At 39.7% G+C, this 20,984-nt stretch overlaps 1 long non-coding RNA gene across 1 annotated transcript in view; it reads left to right on the top strand.

The window, feature by feature from the left end:
* The first annotated feature begins 9,934 nt into the window (after positions 1-9,934).
* LOC131492045 (uncharacterized) overlaps positions 9,935-20,984 on the top strand; it is a 49,419-nt gene continuing 38,369 nt past the window's right edge. The window contains exon 1 of the long non-coding RNA XR_009251812.1: positions 9,935-10,030. This is a non-coding gene — a long non-coding RNA (uncharacterized LOC131492045). The remainder of the gene's footprint in view (positions 10,031-20,984) is intronic.

Here is a 20,984-nt window from a genome sequence, read left to right as displayed (position 1 = left end):
TTTAACTGGGGGGGGGGGGATTGATTTCAATTTTAGAGTTTTTCTTTTTTTTTTAACTTTTTATTTATTTATTATTATTATACCCTTTTAGAAGAGGGAAAAAGAGAGCAGGGGAGAGAGGCAGAGGGAGAGAGAGAATCTCAAGCAGGCTCCACGCTCAGTGCAGAGCCTGACACAGGGCTCGATCCCACGACCCTGGGAACATGACCTGAGCCAAGATCAAGAGTCAGATGCTCGGGGCGCCTGGGTGGCGCAGTCGGTTAAGCGTCCGACTTCAGCCAGGTCACGATCTCGCGGTCCGTGAGTTCAAGCCCCGCGTCAGGCTCTGGACTGATGGCTCGGAGCCTGGAGCCTGTTTCCGATTCTGTGTCTCCCTCTCTCTCTGCCCCTCCCCCGTTCATGCTCTGTCTCTCTCTGTCCCAAAAATAAATAAAAAACGTTGAAAAAAAAAATTAAAAAAAAAAAAAAGAGTCAGATGCTCAACTGACTGAGCCATCCAGGTGCCCCTAGGGTTTTTCTTTTTGACCGCTTTTACCTTTTTATAAAAAGAACACTTATAGAGTTCAACGTTTAAAGTATATGACAAGAGAGATACCCCAAAAAATTGAAAGCAAGAACTCGAACAGAAATTTGTACGCTCGTGTTTAAAGTAGCATTATTCACAGGAGCCAAAAGGTGGAAGGCACCCAAGTGCATATTGATGGATGAATGGAGACACAAAATGTGGTACATTCACACAATAGAATATTATTCAGCCTTAAAGATGAAGGAAATTCTGCCACATGCTGAATGGATGAACCTTGAGGACATTATGATAAGTGAAATAAGCCAGTCACAAAAAGATACCTACTGTATGATCCCACTTCTACGAGGTACCTAAAGTAAAAAATTCATAGAAAGAGAAAGAATAATGGTTGCCAGGGGTTGGGGGAAGCACAGAATGAAAAGTTGTTTAACAGATGCAGTTTTAGTTCTCAATGAAAAGAATTTTGAAGATTGAATGCACAACAATGTGAATGTAGTTCACACTACTGAACTATACATTTAAAAATGGTTCAGACGGTACATTTCTTGTGATGTGTATTTTACCAAAATTAAAATGTATTAAATTAAGAATAAAAGGATACAGACTCAAGGGGCACCTAGGTGGCTCAGTTGGTTATGCATTGGACTTTGGCTCAGGTCACGATCTCATGGTTTGTGAGTTCGAGCCCGCATCGGACTCTGCACTGACAGCTCAGAGCCTGGAGCCTGCTTCAGAGTCTGTGTCTCCCTCTCTCTCTGCCCCTCCCCCACTCATGTTCTGTCTCTCTCTCTCTCTCTCTCTCTCTCTCTCAAATATAAACATTAAAAAAATTTTTTTAAAGTACACAGACTCAGAATGCCTTTACTAGTGAATTCTACAAAACACTTAAAGAATTAAGGCCCATCCTTATCAAATTCTTCCAAAACCTTGAAGTGGAAGAAAACACAGCAAAACCCAATTTATAAGGCCAGCATTACCCTTATACCAAAGCCAGATGAGGACACTACAAGAGAAGAAAATTACAGGACAATATCCCTGATAAATGAACATAGATGCAAATATCCTCAACAAATACTAGCAAACTAAATTCAACAATATGTTGAAGGATCATACACTATGACCAGGTGGGATTTTTTCCCTGGGATGTAAAGATTGTCCAACATTAAGGAAATCAATAAATGTGAATTACTACATTAACAGAATGAAGGATAAAAATTGTATGATCGCCTCAACAGATGAAGAAAAAAAATTTGACAAAATTCAGCATTTGTTCAAACTCTCAACAGGGGTGCCCGAGTGGCTCAGTTGGTTAAGTGTCTGACTCTTAGTTTTGGCTTAGATCATGGTCTCAAGTTTTTGAGTTCAAGCCACATATCAGGCTTTGTACTGACAGTGCGGAGCCTGCGTGGGATTCCCTCTCCCTCTCTCTCTCTCTGCCCCTCCACTGCTCATGCTCTTTATCTCTCTAAAGAAAGAAACTTAAAAAACAAAAAAGCTCTCAGCAAATTAGGTATAGAAGGAATGTATCTCAACATATAAAGGCCACATATGATCAATCCACACCTGACAACATACTCAATGATGAAAAGCTGAAAGCTTTTTCTCTAAGATCAGGAACAATACGAGGATGTCCACCCTTGCCAATTCTATTCAATGTAGTGCTGAAGTTCTAGCCAGAGACATCAGTCAAGAAACGAAAATAAATGACATCCAAAGCAGGAAGGGAAAAGTAGAAATGTCTCTGTTCACAGCTGACATGGAATAATATACAGAATAGCCTAAAATACCAGCAAAAAAACTGCTAGAAATGATAAAGACAGCAAAAGCAAATATATAAAAATCAATTCTGTTTCTATACAGTAACCATGCACCATTTGCAAAAGAAAGAAAACAATCCCGTTTAAAATAGCATCAAAAAGAGTGAAATACTTAGGAATAAATTTAACCAAGGAGGTAAAAGATGCTCAGCCTGAAAACTATAAAACACTGATGAAGTGAAGAAGAAACAAATAAATGGAAAGATACCCCATGCTCATGGATTGAAAGAATTAATAGTGTTCATACTCCCCAAAGCTATCTTCAGACTCAGTGCAATCTCTATAAAAATTCAAATGGTATTTTTCACAGAAATAGAAAAAAATCCTTTTTTTTTTCATTGTCAAGTCAGCTAACATACAGTGTAGTCTTGGCTTCAGGAGTAGATTCCCATGATTCATCACTTAACATACAACACCGAGTGCTCATCCCAACACTTGTCCTCCTCAGTACCCATCATCCATGTTCTCCACCCCACCAACTCCCAACCTCCCACCCCCATCAACCCTCAGTTTGCGCTCGGTACTGAAGAGTCTCTTATGGTTTGCCTCCCTCTCTGTTAAACAATCCTATTTTTGTAAGGAGATTATATGGAATCCCAAATTTAAAAAAAGACCCTCAATAGCCAAAACAATCTTGAGCAAGAAGAACAAAACTAGAGACATCACACCTCCTGATTTCAAACTATATTACAAAGCTATAGCAATGAAAGCAGTAAGATGTTGCATAAAAATAGACGTTAGATAAATGGGACAAAATAGAGAGCCCAGAAATAAATCTGCACGTATATGGTCAATTAATTTTTGACGAGGGCACCAAGATTGCAAAATGGGGAAAGGATAATGTTTTCAATGAATGGTGTTGGGAAAACTGTGTAACCACACACAGAAGAATGAAATGGAGCCCTATGTTACACCTTAAAGAAAAATCAACTCAAAATGGATTGAATGCTTAAATGTGAGCATTTAATAAAACTCCTCAAAGAACACATAGAGGGAAAGCTCCTTGACATTGGCATTGGCAATGAATGATTTTTTTGGGTATGACACCAAAAGCGCAAACAACAAAAGCAAAAATAACCAAAACTTAAAATTAGACAAAAACATACATCAAACTAAAATGCCACAGCAAAGAAAACAATCAGCAAATTAAAAGGCAACCTGTAGAATGAGAGAAAATACTTGCAAACCATGTATCTGATAAGAGGTTAATAATCAAAATATATAAAGTACTCCTACAACGGAATGACAACAACAACAAAAAACTTCATCAAAATACATTTTAAAAAGGGCAAAGGACTTGAATAGACATTTCTCCAAAGAAAACATACCAGTGACCAACAGGTATGTGAAAAGGTGCTCAACATCATTAATCATCAGGGAAATGCAAATTAAAACCACGAGATAATACCTCACACCTGTAAGGGTGGTCGTTATTATAAAAGCAAAAGAGAACAAGATGTTTGTAAGGACGTGGAAAAAAGGGAACCCTGGTCTGTTGGTGGGAATGTACAGCGATACAGCATTTATGGACAATTGTGTGGAGGATCCTAAAATTTAAAAACAGGGCTATCATATGATCCAGCAATCACACTTTTGTGTATACATGCAAAAGAACTGAAAGCAGGGTCTTAAGGAGAAATCCACCCTCCCATGTTCACTGCGACATTATTCACAATGCCAAGATATGGAAACAACCTAAATGTTCATCAACAGATGAATGGATAAAGAAAATGTAGTGTAGGGGTGCCTGGGTGGTTCAGGGAGTTAAGCTTCCAACTCTTGATTTTGGCTCAGGCCATGGATCACCATCGTGAGATCAAGCCTGGAGTAGAGCTCCATGCTAGGCATAGAGCCTATTTAGGATACTCCCCCTCTGCCTCTGCCCCTCCATTGCGCGTGCGCTCTCTCTCTCTTTTGCTCTCTCTCTTTCTCTCAAACAAAAATGTAGTATATACATACAATGGAAAATTCTTCTGCCTTTAAAAAGGAAAGAAATCTTGCCATTTGCAACAACACGATGGATCGGAAGGACATCACTCTGAATAAAATAAACCAGACTTGGAAAGACAAGTACTGAATCATCGCATTTATATGTAGAACCTAAAATAGTCCAATACATAGAAGCAGAAAGTAGAATTGTTACCAGGGGCTAGGGGGAATAGAAGGCGGGGAGATGATGATCAAAGGGTACAAAGTTTCAGTGACGAAAGATAAATAGAATTTCTACTAGATAGCCTGGTGCTCATAGCTACAATACTGTATCGTATATTCAGAATTTGCTAAGGAGGTAGATCTTGTGTTAAGTCCTCTTATCACACACACATTATCATTGCCATCATCATCATCATCATCATCATTGTCATGATGGGTGTAGAAAGAAACTTTGGGGAAGTTTTGGTTGTGTCTATGGCCTTGATGCTGGTGGTTTCATAGGGGTACTTATGCCCAAACTCACCAAGTCGCACATATTAGATATGTACAGCTTTTCATGTGTCAATCATACTTCAATAAAGCAGCAAAATAAAGTATATTAAAAGATATACTTAAGAGAAATCTCACTTCCCACCCCTCTCCCCTCTATTCCCATAGGTAACTATTTTTATTCATTTCTGATTTGTCTTTCTGGAGCTTTATTTTACAAACTCAAGGAACTGCGTATATGCATTCTTCTTTTCCCTCCTTTCTTACATATCAAGTAATGCAGAATGTGAGGTGTAGATCCAATTTTATCCCTTTGCAGAAAGATTATAATGAAGTAAATGGATTCATAGCTTTGTATGTTTTAGATGTTATAGAAAAGGTTATCCCCTCTTACTGATGGGAACAGTGGAAGTCACACAAATTTCTGCAGGAGAATCTCTGGCAACTTTTATTTCTGCTGTTACTCAAATGGAGAAGACTGTTCCTCGTGCCCATGAGTAGGCAGACAGATGCACACGCGCTATATTTAGTCTTGTAAAGAAACAAGATGTTTAGATTTTGATAACGATTATCAGGTTCTTTTTTTTAATGTTTATTTATTTTGGGAGAGAGAGAGAGAAAGAGCAGGGGAGGGTCAGAGAGAGAGAGAAGAGAATCCCAAGCAGGCTGTGCACTACCAGCGCGTCCCCAGTGTGGGGCTCCATCCCATGAACCACAAGACCGTGACCGGAGTCTCAACCAAGAGTCTGAGCCTCAACCAACTGAGCCACCCAGGTGCACCAATTATCATCAGTTGCTAATTGACATTAGTCTCTTTGTCGAGGTTTCTACACTTGAGTTTGCTTTTTCTAATAACGTTGATGATAAAACCTTAAGAAAACAACCAACGTCTGCTGCTCAAAACAAATGCATAAAACCCCAAAATACATCAAGTGAAAGTGACATAACTGAAAGAAGAATTAGATAGCTCTGCAGTTATAGTTGGATATTTCAATGCTTCTCCCTTAATGACTGATGAAGTAGACAGAAAACATACAGAATCAGCTAGCTAGGCAGATCTTATTAATGATAACTGCTGTTTCTCTGCTTAAGTTCCATCCAGATGCCTGGCATGGAATGTGCGTAACATGGTCTTTCAGCTTCTCATCGGTTGGGAACTTGGAGAAACGAGAACATGAAATCTGCATAACCAGCAATGCAGGGTATGGAGAACACGTTAAATGATCGGTCGCTTTCACTCTGACTTGTCCCAAGAACTGACTTGATTGAAGATCGTTTCAAGCAACCCCCATCATCACTGTAAATGTGAGTCATTACCATCATCATCATCATCATCATCATCATCATCATCATGAAGCGTGGGCCAACCTGAACTACTGTGTTTACAAGGACCTTCAAGGACCTCTTAAAGAATTAGAGTTGCTCCCTCCTTCATTGTCCTAGAAATCACCCACCAAGTTCTCCAGAACCCCATCAGGAAATGAAAAGCTTTGACTTTAACCTTGCAAGAATTTACACAGTAGCGACAATGCCCGGAACCAGACTGGAAGTGTGTGCCCAAATGGAAGATCTAACTCTGTGATAATCAGGAAGTCCCAAAGCTCTCCTCTAAGTCACTCTGGTTCAAGTTCGTACATCTCAGAGCTATTCCAATGATTCAGGAAGTATAGCAAACTCATATTTTATCTTCTCTTGTTCTCACTGAATAGCAAAGGTCAAGTACCAAGCCTAGAAGAAATACCATGGGAGTGTGTATGCTAGCGAATGGGTCGTCTGGGAAAGAATGCCTGACTCGTGGTTATGATTTAACAATGGGGCGTAGATACACGTCCCGGCCACAGGTTCCCAACAGAATTGTTTACAAAGGCTGAGCATTTACCTGAGGCCATGAGATAATCAACATTCAAGGCATGGCACTTCATGTTTTGGAGGGTTTTGAGGAAAATAGACAGATTACATCGGTCTGGTTGTACCTTGGAGGACCGGTCCAGAACAGAAAGGATTTTGAAGATAGAGAAATCTGTGAATATTGGCACTGAGCAAAAGTTTCTTTACCAAGATTCCTTAGAGAAGAGTCTATTTTACCAGTTTCTAGTATGTGGCTTATATTCTAAAAACTAATTGTAGACCATTTTTGTAACTTCTCTACATGAGTTTTCAAGTTTCGTATGGGATAACTTTTTAAATGCCTTTGGAAATAGAAATTAGGAGGCTGACACATGTTCTTCAAGAGAATAAGCAATTGACCTTTATCCCATTTAACCAAATAACATATAAGGGAAATCTAAAAACATAAAACTGAGGCATGTGTAAGGAGGCAACACTGAGGCTGGTGCAAGTCATCAGCTGCTCAGACTTCTAAGCTGTTGGGCTCCTTTGGTTTCCTTCTTTAAATCTGTCTTTTCTAGAAAACAGTGAGACCCACGCCGACTATCACATAGCAGAGACCTTTAGGTAGACCTAGGAGGTTTAATTTTTCTGTTAAACTCAGATAAATATAAGGAGATTAAAGACCTCTTCAAATGTTAGGCAGAGCCATTGTCCAGAATGGAACGTACTTGCCATGATAGGCTGCCTTTTTCCTCTGGAGCTGTCCCAATCATAGTATATGAAAAGCAATAAGAAAGACTCTGACACCTGCACTCAAGGAGGCTGGGAATACAGAGGAACCAAGAGCTTTTCATAGTTATTGAAACTAAACAACTAAGTGTGTCAGACGAAGTCCTAATACATGCTGCCTCCCTCCCCACCATAAAATCCGTTTTTCTGGTTTTCGATTCAAGTGCACACAAGTCTGCAGAGTAAGAAAAAAGGAGAAAGTGAAGAAGGAAGCTCGTATGGCAATTTTGTCCAAAATTGCTCTGTTTATATTCCGTGCTTACTAGGTTTGGTGCTAAGAAAGAGTTTTCCAACAGTCAGTCTGTGTCCTAAACTAGGCCGGAGCACTTCATTTTGGCCCTTGGGAGATTAACCGGCCACTTGAATGCTGATTTAGTGCTTAAAGAACTAAAGACTTTAAAAGTCATGGGGCTGTAGCTTGCAGAGTTTTGAAAATAAATCTTTCAGGCTGCAACGCCGGGCAATGCAGCTGCATATATTTTTAAAGGGCCAAGGTTTGTATTCATCTCAAACAGTTTCTGTGAATTCCCAAGTAAGAGAATGTCGTCAAATTATAGTATACGTTCCTCCTGCAAACTTTCACCCCCAAAGAAACTAATCCGAGGACATTTTTAAGCCTATTAGTTAACGTGAACGCGTATGCTTCGTGCCCCATTGACGCAGTGGACACAAGTAACATAGTTTGTTATGGGGCAAAAAATATGATTGACGAATGACATTAAAGGAAATGTCTGTTCATGAGGATGAAGTTAAAGATCACTCTCCTTTCACCTCAAAAAATTTCTGTTCTAGTCTTTGCTGGCAGTAAGGGGAAACCCAGTTAAAATCTCATTAAAGAACCATCCCAACATCACAAGGGCTTAAAAGAAAGACTTAACATATTAATTTGCAGAACAAAGCCCGCCCAAGCCTACAAACAATCTATTAGCACATTTGGCAGCGTGGGGCTTTAACACCCAGTTATTACTACAACCTCGGGAAGCCGGGGGCCTTCTCCCATCCTCACCCCGCCCCCAACCCCTTTGCACCTGGACCCTGGTTTTTGTGTGTGTGTTATGAAGAGGGTTATTTTGCCATGGAGAGAGGAGGACTTTCATGACTTCAAACATGGACATTAGATCAAGTTTTTATCTTCTCCCATAATCCTGTCTTTGATGTCACCAGACTGAAACCTCTCAGAATAGAAAGGGGGCGATGTGAAAAGAGGCCTAGTTAATTTATATGTTTAAGTGCTGCTGCCCTAATTCGCAGGGTAGCGTTTTCATTGTCTTCTGCTTTGCATCCTAAAGGCAGGCTTACACCAGGCAATTATGAATGGCCCTTCTGAACAAATAATTGAAATTCACAAGTTGTGGGGTAGGGTGAAACAATGTCTGGGTTGGAGGTGTGAGGTCATACGTGTTCCCTTGGGCGTTATTCAAGTTACAGACATTCTCCTCACAGGATGAGTATTTGTCTTACATTAGCTGTATTGGTGACTAATCAGGTAAACTATGTGTACTAAGGATTAAATAATCGTGGGGAGTCACTCCTTACAAGGCAATCAGGGACCTGGGGCTTCGCCCTGTGGAAACAGCAGATTCTCCAGGAAACGTGGGGTTCCAACATGGCTGTCCAGTTTCAAGAATGGAACTAAATATAAAATGGATTCGAGTTCTGGAAAACAAAGTCTGGGGGTTAAGAAAAATGGTGACCTGTGGGAATTCTGAGTTCTACCATCCAAACACTGTATCTTTTCTACACAGCCAGGCTAGTGTCTACAAAGGAAGCTTGGTGTGACTGTTCAAAGACGAGCGTATTTGCACATGCGCAATATATATACTCACCCTCAGATCATTAATTAGAAATTAATTACTCCACGCCAAATTCTGCCCTCATGTGTATGTCCAAATTGCCTAATATACTGGCATGTTCTCCAAGGGAAAGAGTGTTGCTGGCTTGTAAAACAGAATAGGATTTTGCACTATCGTGAGTATTTGTTCTGCAGTTTAATTCAGTATAAGGCAGCACAAATAAAATGGGTCCTGTTCACTGAACTTTTAAAAGAGTCTCTTAATAAAGTAAAGGGACTCTCATTTCTGAGTCTGTCTTACTACTCAGGGCTCCGAATTAATGGCCCCTATCACATCCTAGTGAAAAAGCCACTGAATCTCAACAGGACTGTTGTAACAAAAACAAACAAACAAAAAACGCTAATGAGGAATCTTGCCTTTCTTCCTTGTTTCTTAGTACCTATGGGCTACCGTGTGGAGTGCAAATAAAAAATATGCAAATTGAAGAGTGTGTAATGGCAGTATTTACTGATGAAAATGGTAAATCATTTGGTGAATGAATGGTGACTTTTCTGGAAGATTCTAAACTCCACCAACTACACCTGTATGAAAGACTCTCTAACCTTTTCTACCACATACAAGGAAATTTGTTGTGTTCTCCCAACAAGATTTCCTGAAGTTAAAATTTAGAGCAACGAAAGGGACTGTCTCCTCTACCTAAAACCTGAATTAATACTGTGATCTTCTTGTATGAAATTCTGTTTTCTCTTCTTTGTTCCAGAAAGCGTTTGAATTGCCAAGGAACTCTCAGAATAAAATGAAAGGGTTGGACTTGTAGAAATTTATAGGCATCTATATCGATGTATGCAATACAGGTAAGCAAAACTAAACAAATGCAGATCTAGAAATTCATGCGATGTCGTTTGTAATCATAAATTGTAAATTTGTCCATGCCTCTTAATAGGGACTTAAATAAATATGGTACTTCTGTGAAATGGATGGGACCATTAAAAAGAATGAGTTTAGGGGTTCCTGGATGGCTCGGTTAAGCATCCGACTTTGGCTCAGGTCATGATCTCATGGTCTGTGAGTCTGAGCCCCGCGACGGGCGCCGTGCTGACAGCTCAGAGCCTGGAGCCTACTTCAGATTCTGTCTCTCTCTCTCTCTGCCCCTCCCCTGCTTGCTTGTTCTCTCTCTCTCTCTCCTCGAAAATAAATAAACATTAAAAAAATTTTTTTTTAAATAATGAGTTTAGCTTCAGAGATGGTATATGGAATTTAAACCCCTGAACATTGAAAATGTTATGGTGTTCCCATAATGCATAATTCCAATGTAAAATAAATTTAAACCATGAAACTCAAAACTCCTTTCATGCTAAATCAAAATAGCTTCTTTCTAGATTTTTTTAGATTTTGAGAGTATCTTGCAACACATTTTGTATAAATTTATCAAAGTTGGTTCTTTCCTTACTTCCTCCCTCCCTCCTCCTTTCCTTTTTCCTTTTTCCTTTTTCCTTTCCTTCCTTTTTTTCCCCTTTCCTTCCTTTCTTTTATCTGCCTCTGCTTTGTCAGTGTCCCACACAAGTGTCTATGAAGAAATGCAGCATTCGATAGATCTATATACATTTGTAGAAATTATGTGGGAGATGTGTTGTTGAGTTAAAAAAAAACAGAGATAGGGTATCATATATAGTGTGGTAATATTTATCAAAAAATTTCAGTTGTGAATGCCTAGAAACATTTATGGACGTACCTGTAAGCGACTGGTAATGGTAACACTAAGAAATGGGATAGGATTGTGGGGAACATGGGAGAGACGGATATTCTTATTTTTCACTTAATACCCTTTCATACTATTTTAAGATGTATTTTATCATTAGGAGTTTTTTTAATATTTTGAAGAAAACTTAAAAGGTGAGGAAACTGGGAGTATAAAATTTTAAAAATCCCGTTGGTGTGGATATAGCCGCCTAGATGAAGCCCCTAGACTTGAGGCTTTCTAGCAGCCGACGCTCAAACACCTGAATGTGAACGAAAATCGCAAAGTGAATTCTTCCAATTCCAGCAAGCGGAATGGATCTACTCTGAAACAACAGAGTTTCCATTTTCCCTACCATTTGGGTTTGGTTCCTTGAGACAGAGACTTTAGTGATCCTCAGTTTTTCTGATTCAATAGAGAAAACAAGTATTGGAAAACCAAAAAGCAGAGCAGGATGGAACAGTGGTCAAGAGCAAGGCTGCGTCAGAGAGCCTGCATTTGAATCTTGCCCTCAATACTTACTAACTTTGTGGCCTTGGGCAAGTTACTTAATCTCTCTGTTCCTCAGGGCCCTCCTCTGCATAATGGAAACAACAGTTCTCATTTCAAAGCATTACTGGGAACATTAAATAAGACTATGTACTATGATTGGCACCATTGCTGTGCACATAATAAGCACTTAATAATTACTGGCTACGATTACAGATTTTTTAAATCTTATTATTTATTTATTTATTCATTTATTGAGAGACTGCAAGTGCATGCCTCGTGTGCATCTAAGTGGGGGAGGGGCAAAGGGAGAGGGAGAGAGAGAATCTTAAGCACCTCCATGCCCAACACGGAGCCCAAGGCAGGGCTCATCTCATGGCCACGAGATCATGACCTGAGCCGAAATCAAGAGTCAGACGTTTAACTGATTGAGCCACCCAGGTGCCCCAAGATTTTTTTAATCTGAATCTGTTCTAGGGGTGACAACCTCACATAGAGAATCTGAATCCACAGAGCAAGAGACAAGAGGTTCCGAAACCTGAGTGACAGTCCATGGGACTGGCCATGGATCATTGTAGCACATATTTTATTCTTTGGTTGTCCACAGATCTGAATGTATTTATTAAATAAGTTGACTTAGTACCCAGTACCTTCCATGACTGAAACCCCATCCTCTTGTAGAAATTTCAGATGGATGGGCTCAGCACAGGGGACCACCTCAGGGGAGGATGGGTCAGCCATATAGCATGAGACCTTACAGCTAGCATCATCCGTAAGTGAATTTACAAGACTCAGACTCCGAAACTTGATCAGTGTTTTATGGGGGGAGTTCACTTTATTTGCACTCCAAAGCCTGATGTATAAAACCAAACCATGGGAAATATACCGGTGATATAGATGAGGTAACTCATGCTGCATGACTAGAGTGGGCTCCATGTGAGTGATCTACATGGGAAACCAAATTAGATGGTGGGTTGATGGTTGTGGACTCAGACCTGGGAGAGCTGTGCGTACAAATGTGGTGCATTTTTACAGATCTCTTCCAAAGATCCATTCTTGCCCAAATGGCTGAGGAAAAGCCAGGGGCTGAGATTCCCTCTAGGACTGAAGTTAGATAGATGGGCTCCTTTTCTTTAGCTGATATAACTGTCAGCCCTTCCCAGACTGACATTTCTTTCCTTCAATATATTAATACGGTGCCTTCTGTAAGGTCCGGGCAAGCACGATCTCTTTCGGGGAAACTCCTAAAGGAGGAGTACCCTGAGGACTCATCATATAAACCATTTTATAGCTTAGTTCTCAGATGATACATTTTTTTTTGGGTGGGGGGGATTAAAGCCTATAGAGCTGTGCTTCTCAAACTATCTATAGTGAAAACCCAGGGTCCCCACCCCCACCCCAGTGCACTGTGGACTGATATTTTTGTTCAATACAATAAAAGTGTCACAATTACGTCACTCTGCTATAAACATTTCTAGACCGTCTCTGTCACTTTTTGTACTTCCCTTTTGGGACTGGTAACAGTTCAAGGACCACTGCCAGTCCACAAACCAGGCTTTGAGGAACACCACACCCAAATTACATATTTGGTTGAATTTTAAAGTATTTTTTTAAATAAACACTGATTTCCTAAGCATATGTTTCTCCTTATTCCCTGAGCGTACAGTAGGCTGTTCCCCCTTCTCCTTTAATTAAGAGTCTCTTTCTTCTTTTTTTTTTATCTTCACTTCTAGAAGTCCTGGTAGGTTTCTGAGGGTCTACTCAAGTGATAACTCAGCTGGACAGTCTTTTCTCCTCCTCAGAACAAAGTAGCCCTTTGTGTCTCCCAGATTACATGACAGGATCTTAGCTGACACATCCCAGAAACAGACTCTGAGTCAAGGATTCATGTACAAAAAAAGATGATTTCAGGAAACAACGGTAGAGGGGAACACAGCCAATGACGTGTTTATTATTTAGAATGACTATAAATTCAAGCAGGGTTCACATATGTGATTTTATTACCAGATGTCAAGTGAGTAGGGTATCAGCCTTCACACTTCAGAAGGAGTCAGTAAATAGATTAATTCTTAATATTTTCTTTAATTGAGAGACTTTGGCTTTCTTGCGGTTGAACCCAAGCACACCATTAACCTGACTGCATATCCCTGGACGGATAAGCTCTCTGTGAGCGTGGTGTCCTCTCAGGTGCAGGTAGTAAGTCACTGTTCTAGGCGGAGCAGTGCTTCTCAAACTTTAGTGTGTGCACATATCACCCTAGCAACTTGTAAAAATGCAGATTCTGATTCAGTATATCACAGGTAGGGTCCTTGATTCTGCTTTCCTGTCCAACACCCTAGTGATGCTGAAGCTGCTGGTCCTGAGACCACATTTTGAGTAGCAAAGGCACAGGTATTAGAATGAACTGTGTGATCTGTTAGGTTGCTGGCCCATTGAATACCCTTGCTGTAAAACATCTGAAAAGGCTTCAACTTCACGTCCACTGCTATGTTGGAGCCAGTTCATACCAGCTCCCAAGAGCCAGTTAAATTTTCAGGGATTTCACAAGCCAGTTGTTAACACAACTGGTAGCTACAAATCAGTCATGGAGGAAATATTTACACCATAGAAATTGGCAAATGTTACAGAACAGGGTTCGTATTTTTTAGAGAGCCAGTACGTCAACATTTGCTTGCTTCCAACCCTCAATACTACCCTGCCCTGTCAGGCACATACCTAGACTGCTGTGAAGATCCTTTGGTCCTAAGTGGGGTGTGGGTTAGGGAGGACTACAGAACATAAGAACACAAAAATCTCTAACCAGAAATCACCATGGAAATACAGGGCTAGGTGGTGGCTTTTGTTGTTGTCGTTATGACTATTAGTTTGTTGTTCAGAATTTTTACTATGAAAATATTTCAACAAAGCAAAACTGTCTATTATACTATTATCCATAAAAGTAGAAAGCCTGAAATATTATATAGCCATTAAAAAAGTATTACTAAGCCAATAGAAATATAAAATATATATAGATTATGGCAAGCGGAAAAAAAAGCAGGATACAAACAGGGAATTTGTTTTTTGACAATGGGTTAATTTCACCTACGTAGAAGAATGCATGCATATGACAAAAGGAAGGAAATGTATACAAACAAAAAAGTTATGTTATAGTGCTAGCATTAGGAATTTTGAAAATTTTTCTGAATATTGTTGTCTTTGCAAATAAAACATAACAAAGCATCACAGTAAGTCTCGCTATGTGTTTTTCCATCTTAAAAAAAAAAAAAGTACAACTAAGAGTAAGAGCAACCAAACAAGTCAGGAGAAATAGTAATAATAGTTAACATTTATTAAGTGTTATATGTGAAGGGCACTATTGTATGTTCTTTATAAGACTTAGCTCATTCTGGGGCACCTGGGTGGCTCAGTCGGTGAAGCTCCCGACTTTGGCTCGGGTCATGATCTTATGGTCTGTGAGTTCAAGCCCCGCATCGGGCTCTGTGCTGACAGCTCAGAGCCTGGAGCCTGCTTCAGATCCTGTGTCTCCCTCTCTCTCTGCCTCTCTCTCTGGGCTTGTGCTCTGTCTCTCTCTGTCCCTGAAAAATAAATGAGCGTTAAAAAAATTTAAAAGAACAAAGAATTAGCTCATTTAATCCTCACAACTACCCTATGGTGTAGGAACTCTTCTTACTGACATTTTTCTGATGAGGAAACTGAGGCATGTGGAGGTTTTGTAATTTTCCCAAAGATAGGCAGCCGATAAACCACACAGTTGGGTTTCACATCGAACTCTTCTTTATACTGATACATTCTTGACCTTTGTAAAATGGGTTTTATAAAATTCTTTAAGGACCAATAATCCTGTCTGGGGCAAGAAAGATTTGGCTATAATGGTTCATTTGTTTTTTTTTAAAGACAGCCACTTTGACCTATAAATGAAAAATATAATTTTTTTTAGAAGTGAATTTTTTGGGGGCGCCTGGGTGGCTCAGTCGGTTAAACGGCCGACTTCGGCTCAGGTCATGATCTCGCGGTCCGTGAGTTCAAGCCCCACGTCGGGCTCTGTGCTGACAGCTCAGAGCCTGGAGCCTGTTTCAGATTCTGTGTCTCCCTCTCTCTGCCCCTCCCCTGTTCATGCTCTGTCTCTCTCTGTCTCAAAAATAAATAAACGTTAAAAAAAAATTAAAAAAAAAAAAGTGAATTTTTTGTAAGTTTATTTATTTTTGAGAGAGAGAGTGAGGGAGAGAGACAGGCAGGTAGAGAATCCCAAGCAGGCTCCGGGCCCACAGTGCAGAGCCTGACGTGGGGCTCGAACTCACGAACCGTGAGATCATGACCTGGGCTGAAACCAAGAGTCGGATGCTCAACCAACTGAGTGACCCAGGCGTCCTGAAAAATACATATCTAAAGGCAATTTGTAGGAGATGTGACGGCAACTGTCCCCAAGTAATCAGATCTGTGCTGACTGAGGTGAGAAGAGGCTTCTTGTTCCTCTAGGCAGAGGTGAGCTGCAACCCGGCTCTAGCTTGTCCCCTAGATCTCTCCACTTCATGTTCCTCTAATAGCAAAAAGATATTGCGTGGTTTAAATTTAGGATGTTGGAAAACATCTGATCTCTTTTTCCTCCCGTTCATCATCAACCAGTGTGGATAAATAGTATACAGTTCATCCTATTGTGTTCATTTGTCTGGGAGAGGAATGTATGATGGTTAGTCACTCAACAGACATTTGTTAAGATCCCAAAGTGTCGAGATTCTTAGAAAATGCATAATGTAAATATAGTATATACAAATATAAAATATAATCCTTCTCATCTACAGCCATACAAGGAATTGTATTCAGTGAAATGCCATTAATTTTACCAGCACAGAGTATCAACTGTCCTATTAAATATAACAGATAAAATTCCTACCCTTGTTTCTTTAAAAAATGTAGTGTAGTGAAAAGTAATGCCAGATGGATAAATAAGTGACTTTGTGCTAACATATTATGAAATGAATTAGAAAATATGGTGGTTGCATTATTTTCATTTTAAGGTCGAGGCACATTTTCTCTTAGAAAGAGTCACTATGTGATTTTACAAATAACACAGAATTGGGGACTAGATACAATTGGAACCATCAACCCCTTATTGAAATAATATTATTTCAATAAGATTGCACTCAAGCATCACAGAATAGATTTTGCAATTATCTGGTTGCCTTTCACTGTCAGTTGAACAAGAAATTCAGACTGAATGTCTTCCATTTCAAAACAAAGTTTAACTGAATTCAAGTTGGTTTTTGCAAACAAGCATTTTTCATTTTAAAAATTGTTAAACAGAATTGACCGTCTTGGTAACTTTCCAGCTCCAAAACGCAAATAAATTGTCCTCTAGGTGCTCCTTGTGTATTGTTACAAAACCTACATCCTTTTCACCTCTTTTATAGTCCCTTTTATGGCTATTAATTTTTAATTCTGGAGACATAGTCACTGTGTTTCTGGTTCTCTGGTGGGAGATAAATGTGATTTAGATCCTGTTTTATGTATACGTGGGGTTGATGGTTCTGATTGTATCTAGTCCCCAAGAGAAAAATTGCTGGTTTCCACAACCCCTTCCTGGCTGGTCATAAAACAAATATTAAGTAATGGCAATAAGCTACAAACCTCCTATAGTGCTCCAATTTTCAATTAAATGATTGCCGATGAAGTATGGCTGATGGAAAAACAGATCATGTAGAGAATTCACTTGATGTACCCAATGTGTAGACGATACATATTGCTTGGACCCTTGAGACATACTAGTGCAGGTACAGAATGTCAACTGTTATTTCTTGAGCCCTACTTTTGTAACTTACAGCCGTCTGGCATGTTGGGAGCACAGACACTACCCAAGTCGTGTTTTCTCCAAACCGGATTGCAGATTCCCAAACACAACCGGTTTAGGCACCTAAACAAACACTATAAATCTGTTACATTTAATATTTTGTGTACCCGCCGCCACCCCCCCCAACAGCCGTTTAATGAGAGGTTTGTGGAAGACTAAATGCTTTTAAACCGTTCAGCTCTTCAATTATTTTTAGCAAAGAATCTGCTAGAAGAATTTAAAAGCACAAGTATTCATGATATTCTGGAGCTCATCTAAGTATACTCTAATTTAATAACTGATTCTGTGTACGGAAAACTATCTGTTTATAATCAGATTATAAACAAACTGTTTATAATAACAATGCTGTTATTGTCAATCTTCCACAGATTCTGCCACGACATCGGCTAAAATGTATAGGGTAGGTCCCAAAGTATTGCAAAGAAAGATATTTAAGTGGGTATTAGGATCAAATTGTGTGCGTACATATGCATGACCTTCTGTAGCTCCCCGCCCCAGTCCCCCCCACCCCAACCCTACCCCCACCACAAACACACATTAAGTCAAATAGGGATACTTTCTTTCCCATATATCTTTGAAAGACCTTTTTAGGAAACTACTGGGTATGGCCCTCTTCTCAAATTCTTACAATGTATTCCTCCTCCCAAAATTATGTTAAATTTTTTTCTTTACAGCAGTAAAAATATTCATGAGCCTAATTTAAAGCTAAACGGTACCACTTAACTAGGGATCTCTTTACAGATTGCTGCAATGCTGAACACTCCTTTAGCTGATCCCAAAGACACACTTAGTCTTTATCTTTACAACATTAACCAAACAATGAACATTCACAAGAGGGAGGGGCCTTTCAGATAGATGCAAATAAGTGATTTGCAAAGAATCATCAAAAATAGATTGCTTCAGAGCCGTGCGGCATTAAATGCATGTGGGATTCGGTTATGGGAAAAGGGGGAATGTGCTTTGAGTGCTTATATATCATCTTTTACCAAGGAAGGAAGGAAGGAAGGAAAGAAGGGAGACAATTTTATGATGAGAGAAAAGAGAACTGGACTGGAGTTTGGGGGGCGGTGTCTAAGAATTGGTCCTGGCAATTTTTATACCATTTACTAGCTGAGTCACCTGAGGAAAGTCAGTCCAGTTTCCTGAATATGAATATGCTTTACTGAAAACAGTAATGATAACACGCACCTTCCAGCAAATGAAATGAGAGTTGCATATAAGAGCTTTAGAAACTGCATACCCACATAGGTCAATTCAGTGTGTTAATTCAACTTCTGTTTCTCTTACATCCCCTGGGTGAGAAGTGAAAAGCCTCGTTTTCTCACGTTGGTTGAATTGTATTTGTGATATGAGGGTTTTAAAACATGTCCTAAAGAGTCGCTGGCTTTAGACATTAGTCAGAACTTATAGACCAATGTTCTTCCAATTTCAGTATTTATACAAATTGCCGGAGATCGTGTTAAAATGCGGGTCTGGGTGAGGCCTGGGCTTCTGTTTGTCTAACCAGCTCACAGGGAGGACCGGAGCTTGCCGACCAGGTTTGGTTCTTGATAAACATTAGGGGCTGCTTCAACACTCCCATGCACTGAGCACACATTACTTATTGGATCAGAGCACAGAGTTGTAAGTGCTGCTGCTGACGTCACTTGGGTTTTTTCCATGGTGATAAATACATCCTCTGGGAATGATTGCCGCCAACAAAGAGGACTGTAAACGGAGTGACAGGGTGAGGCAAGCAAGCGGGAGAGTGGTCTGTGGAAGAATCTGCTGCTTCTCCTCCTTCTCCTGGCTGTCACTCATGATGAATGGCTCTGTGCAGAAAGGTTGGACTCAAGTGCAGTGGTGATTTCCAATTAAACTCTGCGTGCGTCCTTTGCCATGCCCTTCATTAGCATACTGTCCATAAGATGTACCATAATTATGGTCCATGATACATACCGTATCAAGGTGGAGACAAACCTTTATTCTGGTGGCTTGTTCCAAACCTGAGAGTCGGCCTTTCTTATTCGGGGACTTCATTTGCTGTGTTAAAGCATAAGCTTTGGCTTTGCAATATCAAGATGAAGCAATATTAAGCAATATGGATGCCAAATGAGGATGAAAAGCACAAAGACAAGCCAGTCTTCACTGAAGTCACTAATACACCACTGTCTCTATCATTTTATCGATTCACTCATCCAACGAATATTTATTGAGTCCCGACAACATGCTGGATGTTGTCCTGGGACCTAGACTAGAGCAGTGAACAAAATGAACTCCCTGTCCTGATAGAGCTTACAGTTTGGATACACAACTAAATACAGAACATGTCGGGTAGGGATAACTGAAAAGATACAGTAAGGAAGAAAGGGAAAGATGTGGGAGTTCTGTTTTCTATGGGGGGCTGGGAACAGGGGTGGTAGGGGGCAGAGAGGGCCTAAAGGAAGGGAAAACAAGATACGTGAATATAAAGCTAAAGAGATAATTAGGCGGAGAGAAAGGAAGGATCAAGGACTCTAAGATTTCTGCCTTGAGCAACTGAAAGAATCAGGTTGCCAGTTTAACAAGGACCTTATGTAAGCAAAAATAAACCAAGTATTAAAATATTCTGAACACCATTCTTGTAAATTCAATTTTAAATTGAGTTTTAAACGGATAGGGAAAAGAGGAGAAGAAGAAAATGGGCATTGTTGTCTCTGAAAATCTGATAATAAGCAATCCTCTTTAAGATATATGTCAATGATGTTTCTAAGAACTAAAAAATAATGTTTCATTTAAACTATTTTTTACATAAATGGTAATTATTATTTTCAATACACAGTCTTCTTTTTTAAAAGTGTATCTAATTTGCATGCACATATTCCTATAATACCTACATTTATTTTTTTTAATTTTTTTAATATGAAATTTATTGTCAAATTGGTTTCCATACAACACCCAGTGCTCATCCCAACAGGTGCCCTCCTCAATACCCATCACCCACCCTCCCCGCCCTCCCACCCCCCATCAACCCTCAGTTTGTTCCCAGTTTTTAAGAGTCTCTTATGGTTTGTCTCTCTCCCTTTCTAACCTTTTTTTTCCTTCCCCACCCCCATGGTCTTCTGTTAAGTTTCTCAGGATCCACATAAGAGTGAAAACATACGGTATCTGTCTTTCTCTGTGTGACTTATTTCACTTAGCATAACACTCTCCAGTTCCATCCACGTTGCTACAAAAGGCCATATTTCATTCTTTCTCACTGCCAAGTAGTATTCCATTGTATATATAAACCACATCTTCTTTATCCATTTGTCAGGTGATGGACATTTAGGCTCTTTCCATATTTTGGCTGTTGTTGAAAGTGCTGCTATAAACATTGGGGTACATGTGCCCCTATGCATCAGCACTCCTGTATCCCTTGGGTAAATTCCTAGCAGTGCTATTGCTGGGTCATAGGGTAACTCTATTTATAATAAAAAACTGACACTATGTATTTATTTTAGAAGATCTGTTAACATATCATTAGGTCAAATCAATACATCAAAAAGTCAAAAAGAAACATCTTATCTGTAGATGTAGAAAAAGCTTCTGATAAAATTCAACACTAGGGAGCTTCCGTTTCCAGGAATACAGAGCAAGCTATACTTTTCCCCATTCCTCTCACTAAATACAACTAAAAACCCTGGATGTTATGTATTAAACAAATATACAAAAACTCTGAAAGGTAAACAGAAGAAGGCAGAATGGCTAGGGAGCTTGGGACCCAAAGGATGGCACA

The sequence above is a fragment of the Neofelis nebulosa genome, chromosome 12 (genome assembly GCF_028018385.1).
Source record: "Neofelis nebulosa isolate mNeoNeb1 chromosome 12, mNeoNeb1.pri, whole genome shotgun sequence".
NCBI lineage: Eukaryota > Metazoa > Chordata > Mammalia > Carnivora > Felidae > Neofelis > Neofelis nebulosa.
Note: the sequence above shows the minus strand (reverse complement) of the source record. Positions and strands in the feature narration are given on the sequence as shown.